The following is a 12,051-nucleotide window of genomic DNA, read 5'->3' as shown; positions in this document are numbered from 1 at the left end:
TTTTGTAACTTTCGCTATCTTAATATGAAACTCTCTTTGTCACACATCTCATGTCACTTGTCTGAGTTATTTGTCCTTGTCTTCTTTGTTAATGCTTTCATCCTAGAAAAAGACTTGTACACTCTCACGTGAGGCTGCCTTTATAATAAAAAAATTCTTTATGAAATCATTTCCAGCCTCACAAGAAGGGTATAGGTTTTGGCATCATCAAAAAGGTGGGAAATTGTTAGGAACCTTGTATTAGGATTTTGATGATACCAATGTATTGTAGGAATGTAGATCCCTAACTATTAGCTTTTTCATTCGCTACTTTCGTCCTAGACGAGAGTTGCCATAACTCCTCTGTAATTTGTGTTAAGCTAGACAAACACACAAAAATGAGTTATGACTAGTTGTTAGGGTCTCCAAGACGAATGAAGACACAAGGCATGATGAACAACAACGAAAGTCAAGCAGGAGTTGTCAACTATCACGAAAGGACAGTTTTGTTAAAAACGATTCTTACCAAGCATTACTTCTCTTCAACAACTAGAAGAATGTTTTATCTGTCTGATTTGACAACATCCTAGGACAATAAGGACCTCATCTTATGGGACACACTAATCAAGGAGCATTAAATGAAGGTGTACCATCTCCTGGAGCTAAAGGACAAAACCCCAATGCTCTCCATACCTTCAATGGCTACATGGTACAACCTCATTAATGGAGCATTTAATGCATGAGGCTCCCCGGTCCTTGCCCACTGGTTAAAAGGTTCGAAAATCTCATCTCCCTCCAACGGATGAATTTTCATCACCTATATAAACCCACCTTCATCAACTAAGAAGGTGCTGGTTCTTTTCACTCGACTCATTCACTTGCAAAAGCTCTTGAACGCTCTCAAATCTCTAAAAGCTTTTGTGAACCAGTGTTAAGGTGTTAACTTACTTGAAGAAAGTTATTGATCATTTTCTTACACCTTAAAGAAGTCTTGCCTTTTGTTCGAAGCAATCATCTCTCACTGTCAATACTTCATCACGTTGGAGAAATCAAGAAATCATTTTCTACCAACCTCAACTCTGAAGAAGAAGTTGATAGAGGCGGAGTAAACTCGAGGAGTTGAAAAACCTACGAAGGCTGTCCGGCTTAGTGATCAAGGAGGTCTTTGTGTAATTGTACTAAAGAGTGATAGTGCAATCCTTCCATCAGTTGTGGAAGAAGAGTGGAGTAGGCAACGTTAGCCGAACCACTATAAAATCTCGTGTCTCCTCTATCTCTTTACTTACGCATTTTCTTTCTACATTTATATCATCCTCATTATCTCTTTTACTGAAAGTTTTCCTTATATCGCAAACTCGTGCAAAGCAATTAAACGAATCTAACTTTTCCGCTGCGCCAAAAAACCGAAAGGTGACTTTGAGGGCTTTTCACGAAAAGAGTCTATTCACCCCCCCTCCCTCTAGATTCTCGCTACATTCTATCGGGACCAACAAGTGGTATCAGAGCCAATACCTTGATCAGTAGAGGCTTTGCATTTACTGCATGGTAGATCCCTTATCAAAAATTCTCTTGAAAATCTTGCATATTTTCTTTGCACGCTTTTTATCTTTAAAATGGAAAAGGATCATGCACATCGCTCTAAGCAACTTGCCTTTAGTCTTACTAAATTTGATGACTGGAAGTTAAGAATGCAGGCTCTCCTATGCTCTATTCATGATGAAATGTGGGACGTCATAACAACCGGACCAATCACGGTCATGATGGCAAATGCACTAGCAGCTGCACAGGGAGCAGGAGCTGCACAGATGATACCAAAGCCGAAAGAGCAGTATACCTCGGACGAAAGAACGAGGGCAAATCTGGACAACGTGGCAAGAAATATTCTCTACAACTCTCTGGATGATTCTTTGTTTCCTAGAGTCCGAAAGTGCCAAAATGCCATGGAAGTGTGGAATGTCCTAATGAGTTTAGGAGAAGGAGACGAGTAAGAAAAGGACAACAAACTGACAATGGCAATGAAAAAATTTGAAGATTTCAAAATGCTACCAAATGAAACAATCATGGAGATGGAACTCAGATTCACCAGACTTATGAGCGATTTGTCAGATCTCGGGAAAGAGCTAACTGAAAAGGAGATGAATCTGAAGATTCTTCGTGGGTTACCAAAATCATGGGAAATGAAGGTTATTGCGATGAGGGATAATCGAGACATGAAAACAACAAGCACGACCAAGATTTTTAGTGATCTCAAAGCATATGAGTTCGAACATGAACCGAAAGATGCAGAAGAATCAGAAACGAGAAACATTGCTCTCGTGGCAAATCAATCAGCATCAACATCCAACAGGTCGAAATCTAACTCTTGTGGTTTTTTATCTGATGAACAATATGCACTATTTGTCAGGAAAATGAAAAGGTTCATGAGAAAAAACAACTTTCAAGATCCACAACGATCGGGCCACCGAAAGAAGCACGAGAATTTCCCTCAAACCTCAAAAACCGAAACCATGGACTCGCAACTATTGTGCTATAATTGCCGAAAGCCAGGACACTTCAAGGCGAACTGTCCTCATCCTATAGTGAGCAAGCATCAAGATAACAACACTACCACAAGTCCCTCAAAAGAGACTGGAGAAAGATATAAAAGGAGCGACAAGCCCGAATCATCAAACTCCAGAAATGAAGGAAGAAGGAAGGCGATGGTAGTAAACGAAACTTCTGACACAGTTGCAACCGAAAGTAGCTCCTCAAGTTCAAGCTCAGAAGATGAAAACACCGATGAGGAGAAAGGACTGCTGTGCCTATTCAGCTAAGAGTCAGACGAACACAGATGAAGATGAGGTAAACTCTCATTCATCTTTTTGTTATTCAGCTGAGTCAAGTTCTGTGGGAAGTCAAACCTCCAATGAATCTGTTACCGAAATGATGAGGAGGTTCAAGGTGATAAATAGCACTTACTCCAAACTTAAAGAGGAGAACTCTCGGCTCATGATTAGCTATAATGAACTAAAGCAAGTTCGAATTGAGAACGATATGCTAGTCATTGCTAAGGAGCAACTTGAGAAAAATGTTCTCGCTCTAAAGGACCAATGCACAGCAAAAGAAAAGAGAGAGCAAGAACTGCTTGAAGTCTTGGATAAATTCAATAACTCATAGAATGATGAATGAATCTAGACTGCCCGAGGAAAGAACTGGAATTGGTTTTAACCCCAGCTCCTCTTCACAAGTCGAATTGAACAAATCCACGAATGCATATTCACACGAAAGCTTCGAGGCTGCATTTGTTCAAGGACCCACCCAGGTGTCTGAGCCTATGATGGTAATTAACAATGTCGAAACACCACAAACAACAAGCCAACCGAAAGGAAAGGCTGTACAACGTGTTGTGGAATCTGGAAAAGAGAAATTCGTTAATGGCAATCCTAGACAAATTTATGTCAGAAGGAATGGACCAAAAGGCAATAGACAAGATCTACACCATAAAAGAGGTCAGCCTAACAAGAATACTCAATCCAAGAAAAAGACGAATGTTAACCAGAGGCAATATCGTCCGAAACTCACACGAAAGAATCCTACTCAAGGAATTTCAAAGAACGGACAAATCAGACAACCTGAAAGATCCTTCATAAGATCTGGGTATGGCAATGGATGGACTGGGCCATCAGAAGAAGATTGGTTTGATTATCTAGAACCTCTCTCTAGAGCAGAGTTTGAAAAGACTCATCTGCGTAAACAAACTAATCATCTCAAGCATTATGAAAATCCTCCTCAGGAATATCTTCGTAAAAGATATAATGCTAAAGTCTTTGCCAGCATTCATTATGATTATCGTACATCTAATGGATATAGAGGACCAAGGATGAGTCGTTGACACTCTAGGTTGATGTGGGTTCCAAAGTTGACTGCTAACCCTCAAGGACCCGAAACTAAATGGGTACCTAAAAACATATAATCTTTGATGCAGGAAAAACAAGTCATATGGTATGTTGATAGTGGATGCTCAAGACATATGACTGGTGACAAAACAATGTTGAGCAACTTTATGGAAATAGATGGACCCAAAGTTATCTTTGGTGGAGAAAACAGTGGCAAGACTCGTGGAAAAGGGGACATCATCAAAAAGGGAATAACAATACAAGATGTCTCTTATGTTGAAGGACAGAAGTTCAATCTCCTAAGCACAAGTCAATTCTGTGACAAAGGATACAAAGTAGAATTCTCCAAAGACGAATGTAAAATCGTGAACACGAAGGATGGCAAGACAGCCTTAACGGGTCAACGAAAGAAGAACATGTATGTAATTTCCTTAAATTCTTCTAACGCTAATGTCTGTCTTGTGGCCAAAAGTAATGCAGATCTCAATCAAGAATGGCATAACAAACTAAGCCATCTGAACTTGAAGACTATAAACAAGCTTGCCAAAAGAAATCTCGTGAGAGGACTACCCGAAGTGTCGTACACGAAAGATAAAATTTGTGAAGCTTGTCAAAAAGGAAAGCAATTCAAGTCATCTTTTAAGTCAAAAGATGTGGATGCAAACTCTCGATGTCTAAGCCTTCTACATATGGATCTCTTTGGACCAGTAGATCCAGCAAGTCTGAGTGGAAGAAAGTATACTCTTGTTATAGTAGACGACTACACAAGATATACATGGGTGCTTTTCTTGAAAAAGAAGAATGAAACAGAAACAGCTCTTCCAAATCTTTTAAGACAACTTCAAACAGAAAAGGAGGTCAAAATAATTCGAATAAGATCTGATCAGGGAACTGAATTTGTCAACAAAGTTATAAAGGGATTCTGTGCGCAAAATGGAATCTTCCATCAACTCTCGGCAGCACGAACTCCTCAGCAAAACGGAGTGGCCGAAAGGAGAAACAAAACCTTGAAAGAAGCTGCACGAACGATGATCTCACACTCAGGTCTACCAAAGAGATTTTGGGCCGAAGCCATAAACACGGCATGCTATACACAAAATAGATCCTTGATCAACAAATCTCACAACAAGACACCATATGAGCTATGGAAAGGTAAAACTCCTAGTATCGGTTATTTTCATGTCTTTGGTTGCAGGTGCTTCATACACAACAACGGAAAGAATCATCTAAGGGCTTTTGACGAAAGAGCTGATGAAGGACTATTCATGGGATATTCTTCAGTGAGCAAAGCATTCAGAGTTCTAAACAAACGAACAATGGTAATTGAGGAATCCATTCATGTCAAATTTGATGAACAATCTGAGAAGAATCCATCTGGATGTAAAACATCAATCAATTCTAGTCAAAGCCCTCAGCAACCTGTTGATGAAGACATATCAGACGAAGAAGATATACTTTCGACTTACAAGAAATATCAGCTAAAGATTTCAGAACCCGAACCTGCGTCTCAAGAAAAGGTAATGATCCTACAAGTACCACAACATCTGAACCAATGATATACATTGATCTACCATATATTCCTGAAATGGATCCTCAAAATCAACAAGATGCATTTGAACCAGACCTTCGGTGGTTAAGAGATCATCCATCAAATCAGGTTATTGGTAATGTCCAAGAAGGTGTGAGAACAAGAGCCTCTTTGCACGAAAGTATGATGGCATGCTTCTTGTCACAAATGGAACCGAAATCCATAGAAGAAGCCCTAAGTGACCCTGACTGGGTAATAGCCATGCAAGAAGAACTCCATCAGTTTGAACGAAATGAGGTATGGGAACTTGTACCGAGACCATCTCATCAGAACGTCATTGGAACTAAATGGGTGTTCAGAAACAAAATGAGTGAAGATGGGCTCATTGTTAGGAACAAAGCTCGTCTTGTTGCTAAGGGGCATTGCCAAGAAGAAGGAATTGATTTTGATGAAACCTTCGCCCCTGTAGCTAGATTGGAGGCTATACGTATATTCCTGGCATTTGCAGCCTATAAGAATTTCAAAGTTTATCAAATGGATGTCAAGAGTGCCTTCTTAAATGGACTTCTTGAAGAAGAAGTGTATGTTGAACAACCACCTGGTTTTGCAATCAATAATGAGCTTGAAAAGGTCTATCATCTAAAAAAGGCTCTTTATGGTTTAAAGCAAGCTCCACGAGCCTGGTATGACACTCTTTCATACTTTCTTATCAACTGTGGCTTCACGAAAGGAGTGGTTGACAAAACACTCTTTCGTATAAAAGATAATGATCATATTCTATTAGTCCAAATCTACGTTGATGACATTATCTTCGGAAGCACGAATCCAATTTTGTGTGAAAATTTCTCCAATCTTATGAAAGGTAAATTTGAGATGAGCATGATGGGAGAACTAAACTATTTTCTGGGATTAGAAGTCAAACAATGCCCAGATGGAATATTCATCAATCAAGCCAAATATACCAAGGACCTAATCCGAAAATTTGGCATTGATGGAAAAAGTTCGGTCAAAATTCCTATGAGCACATCTCTTAGAATGGATGTTGATAACGAAGGAAAAGATGTTGATCAGAAAAACTTTCGAGGCATTATTGGTTCTATTTTATACCTAACAGCAAGCAGACCTGACATTTCGTTTGCTGTTGGTGTATGTGCTCGATTTCAAGCTAAGCCGAAAGAAAGTCATCTAAGTGCAACTAAAAAGATATTAAGATATCTTAAGGGAACGCAAAGTGTCGGACTTTGGTACCCGAAAGAAGGATCATTTGATTTAATTGGATACTCAGATGCAGACTTCGTAGGATGTCGAATTGATCGAAAAAGTACCTCAGGAACCTGCTAGTTCCTAGGAGGAAGAATCGTATCATGGTTTAGCAAGAAACAACATTCTATTGCTACAAGTACGGCTGAAGCCGAATACATAGCAGCCGGGAGCTGTTGTGCTCAAATTTTATGGATGAGACATCAATTGAAGGATTATGGCATAAATGCACGAGAAGTGAGCATTAAATGCGATAACACGAGTGCAATTGCCATTACATATAATCCCGTCCTACACTCTCGAACTAAGCATATCGATATAAAATACCATTTCATTCGTGATCATGTCGAGAAGAAAGACATATCTCTTGGGTATGTTAATACTGATGATCAACTTGCAGATATACTCACAAAACCATTGAGTGAAGCAAGATTCTCCTCTCTAAGGCACGAAATCGGAATGATTGAATTGACATAAAGCCAAGAGAATCAAATCTGCAAAGATTCTCACTCTCGATATTCAAAAGATATGATCCATTCTTACACGCAAGGATCTTTATAAATGAGGTACACGACATGGTTAAGTTTTCATATCTAACACAAATTCTAGTATTTGTCTTTGCATGTGCAGATATGAGTACAGGAAGCGAAAGAACAATCACTGAGGCACAAGAAGGGAAAAGCGAAGTCCTCAATAATCCACTTGTAACCGAGCACGAGTTTAAACAATTTCATGAACATTCTCAACACATATAGAGTCTTCTCCGTGACACAACTGAAAATGAGTCAAGAGAGTCATTTCACTCTATTGGCAACCCTATAGGGTATGTTAAGGAAGATAGTGTACTGGAACGAAGTGGCAGTTTTAACTCCTCACCCTCAAGCACTCCTCCTAAGACGACATCTCCTCTCAAATCCACCGCAAGCAGCAAGAAAAAGAAGGCCTAAATAACTTTGTTAGGCCACGGTGATAAGTTGTGATGTTATCATGATTGTGATCTTCTAATATATGACTTTATCTTTCAATATCTTTTCAATATGGTGTCAGTATCTAAAAGATTTTATTAAGATTCACACGATAACGTCTTCCTATAAATTGTTTTCATTTCACGAACCTTACTCACTCTCAACCCTTAGAAAAAGGAAAAAGCTTGCTGGAATGGACAAAGGGAAAGGAAAGATCGATGAAGCTGAGAGAAGAGCTACTCGCCTAGCTCATCATCTGCGAGAAGCCAGCAAGCTACCAAATGCCACCATCATTAAGTTGGAAGAAGATGGGGAAAGGATCAACGTAACCTACTCCATGTCTAACTCTGCAACCCGAAAGGAGAAGGAGATTCTTGACAATCTGGTCAATGAATCCAGGGCTAAGAAAGAATACTGCCTAGAACAAGCCAAACGGCTTGCTAACGAGAGAATAATGATGATGAAAAGCTCTAACAAGCATTCAACATCCACACCTACCTCTCATTGGTATCCTATTCCTGAAGTTCCCCAACCTAGTGATCAGTCTTATGAAGATTTCACTATGGTTCACTCTCGGTCTTCCACTCATTCACCCGAACCCACTCTCTCACTTGAGGAGCTGGATGACTATGCAAAGAAGGGAAATCTGTCTGATGTGACCGAAGAGATGACTCGTCTGGAACTTCACGTGCCCTATCGTTTTCTCTAAATTGTTGTGTGCTGTACTCTCATGACTTGGAACCCCCTTTCTCTCTCCTTTATGATCTAATAAAAGTGTTATCTTTCGTACTTAGAATGAATGCAATTCTTGACTATGTTTATCTTTGTCAGTTTCTTGTTTAAAGTCACAGGAAAACTCATCACACAAATGTAATCTGGTCAAAAACGGGCCATAAATCATTATGAGTTATCTGAAAATTAAGCTCATTGGAGTTGGAGCATGCCTAATAAAGAGTCGATTATTAACAGTCAAAGTCTTGCCTGGAATTGATAACTCCTTGAAGATTTTTATGAGCATTAATTGCTACGTTGAAAAATATGTGTAACAGACACATGAACATTATGGATCTCTTGCTATAAAAGGAGGTGAATTCTTCACTTCATCTTTATCATTCTCTTCCTCATCATGGCTCCAAAGAAACCTTTCACTAGAGGTGACTCTCACAATCTAATAGAGGTTTCTAGACGTATCCGGGAGGAACAAGGTGACCTTTATCCTGGTAACAGTCCGCAAGCACCAGTAGACATCCTCTCTGATTCCGACTCATCTCTTCAATATGATGAGATGGCTGCCTATATTGTTGAAAAATCTGAAAACGAAGAAAGGCTTTCAAAAGGAACAGACCCTATTCAGGCCATCCCTGAGGATCCCAGCAAGTTCTATTATCGAGATTATATGGCCTTTCTGAAACAAGAGGATGAAAAAGAGGCATATGCTAAGGGGGAAGAACCTGAATCCTCATCTGGTTCCAACTACCCACGTACCGGAAAGTGGTACAAGCAGATGTGGGGAAATCTGAAAAAGGCGAAAGCTGAGTCGTCTGGAGTCAAGAAAAACGAGAGAAAGAAAAATTGATCCCTTGGATTTTGTATCTCACCTTATGTATTTTCTTCTCTCGGTATTATGAATAATAAAACTTCGTTGGCTCTGCTTTTCTTTAAAGATATTGAACGAGACTTTACTAGTCTCATTTCTCATCTGTTTAATATCTCGGATCAAGGACAAATTTCTTGGAAATGAATATATTCCTTAAGGCGTGCCTTGGTCAAGTCATTCGGACACATCTTTTGAGAGGTCCAACCCACTATTTAATGGACTCTCTCACTTAACAATGGACTCATTCTTCATATTTCATAGGCTCATGGATAAAGGGAAGGAAATGGCCCTCACATCCGAGAGCTTACCTGTGTCCGAAAAAATGTCTCACCATGATCTCGAAAGATCAGTTGAGAAAGGTTCACCCTCTGGGAAGGAACCAGACATCTCAGAATTCTACTCTCTTGTTCAACTAACACCACTTCTGAAACACGAAGAAAGATATCGTGCACTGTACACTAGTGCTAAAGCCAAAGTCTTGGCTGAACTGGATGAGATGGAGAGACGAGGTCTCTCTAGAGAAACAATGGGAGCAGATCACGAAACTCTCATCGCTGAAGTATTTGCTCATGAGATCCGAAAGAAGGAATATTTTGAGTATGCACGAATGAAGAAGGATAGCATTGAGTAAAGGCTAGCTTGCCTACTGATGCACGAGAGATTGTAATTGTCTCTATTACGTTTGTTCTGTGTAATAAATCTCTCGGGTAAAGCACCCCTGTTGTTGTAAAAAGGATTTGTTTGACTTTATTTGTCTTACAAGTCTTATGTTGTGCTATTTGTTATCTATCTTTGGGTTTGGAATCGTGCCTAAGAAGCTTCATTTTTTAACTTCTAATCCAAACCGTTTAGATGAATCATAATGGGGATCATGTGGCCGAGAAAAATGGTCCACTATCCCACTCTGTTTGACACAGGACGTGACGTGCATTTAATGCACCCATAGGCACTCGAGTGCTTTTCTCTCACCTCATTAAATGGTGGAATGATCAATTTTGATCTGCACACGATCTTATCACTCCCCCACTATGATCAGTTACCATATGGAGAAGAGGAACCGGTAGCTCTTTTGAAATTCAAATAATCCATCTCTAAATGGGTTACCCATAACCGGTTACCCGGTGTCTGATAAAACCCTACTTAAACCTTCTTCTCAATATACCTTACCTTTTTCACTCAATCCCTACGCTCATCCATCATACCTCTCTCTCTCTCAATCCTTCACAATGGCGGAACTCTCACAAGCTTCACCTACTGAAAAAGAACCAGAAACACCATCCATCCTGGAAATCCCAAGCTTTCCAACTGAAAACTTGAGGTTCATTGAATCCAGAGTACCTTTTATCGTCGGAGGTAGCATGTGGGATGCACATGGATTTCTTGAATATATATTGGATAGGAGATTTGGCGAAAACATCATTCGACTCCTCACAGAAACAGGGTTGTATAGATTCATCACTCATCTTTACACCATTTGGCACCCTATTGACGTAACTCAGTTCTACATGAACGCAACCATCTCTTCTGATTCTCTGACCATCACCTCCAGGGTTCACAATCATGAAGTGATCCTCACTTCGGAAGACATTAGAACCACATACGGTTTTCCACAGAGAGATGACTCTTACATGTCCAACCTTACCCATTATTACCACGATCCAGAAGACTTCTATGTCTCTATCAAAAACAACCAAGGTCCGGCGAAGTCAGAGATCTCATGGCCGCTAAAGAAGAAGTGGTTTCGACTAAATTATGAGTTCACAGTTGATATCTTCAACAAAGTTGTTGATCACAAAACCTCAGGAACTGATGACGTAACAAAGGAGAAATTAAAGATGCTGCATGCCTTTCTAAATGAAATCAAGGTGGATTGGTCAAAGATCATCTTCAACAATCTCGTCCACACCATCACCTACAACAGAAAGAGTCCGGGTGACGTCGCCAAGAAACTAGGGTATGGATTTATGGTCAGTCATCTTCTTGTCACCAAAGGAATTTTAATGCGCCTAGGAATCCGGCCAGGACCGAAAGCATGCCATATGAAACAAAAACCTTCAGGTTATGACAAGCAGAAGGCATTGGAGTTAGGGATTCCCATTGAGCTGGTTAAATCCAAGAGGAAGTCAAGAACTCCTAAGGTTTCAGAGGATGATCAACCTAAACCTAAGCGACAAAGGCGAGAAAAACACTCTTCTCGGGTTAAGGCAACGAAGATAGATGCTGTTTTACCTCTTCCATCTCCTCCGAAATCTCCTCAAGAGAAGAAAGATCCTACTCCACATACTCCACCACCAGAAACAATCTTTGTAAAAGATTCATCCGAAGAAGACAATTTGACTCTTTCAAGACTCGGCAAAAAGGGTCACTTTCGGTCTCCTGTCAAGCCAAAGTTTTCCCCGAAGAAACATTCTACACCGAAAGTGGTAGACACGAGAGAAGCACCTCCACAGGGGGAAGAGGTCACGAAAGAAGCACTTCCCCAGGGGGAAGCTCAACCGAAAGTTGTCCTTCCTGAAAGACTTTCTGATGATCAAGATCCAGAAACTGATCTCGTTCCTTCTCAAGTCCCCCATCCACAAGAACCTACTTTGGCAGAACAACTTCTTCGTGAGTTGACACAAGAACCTACTGATGTAGAAATGGAGGCCAGTCGCTTAAGTCTTCCACAAGAGCCTGGTTCGCCAGAAAAGACGAAAGAAGCATCTGCTGTATTGATTGATTTGCCATCTCTGCCACAAGAACCTACCAATGCAGAGCAGGTTATTCTGACACAAGAACCTGCGTTGGTAGACGAGATAGCTGTTGTGCCGGTAACAATTCCAGGTATCCCGAATCCAACAGCACCAG

The sequence above is a fragment of the Ipomoea nil genome, unplaced genomic scaffold (genome assembly GCF_001879475.1).
Source record: "Ipomoea nil cultivar Tokyo-kokei standard unplaced genomic scaffold, Asagao_1.1 scaffold3104, whole genome shotgun sequence".
NCBI lineage: Eukaryota > Viridiplantae > Streptophyta > Magnoliopsida > Solanales > Convolvulaceae > Ipomoea > Ipomoea nil.
This window is presented reverse-complemented; position numbering follows the sequence as displayed.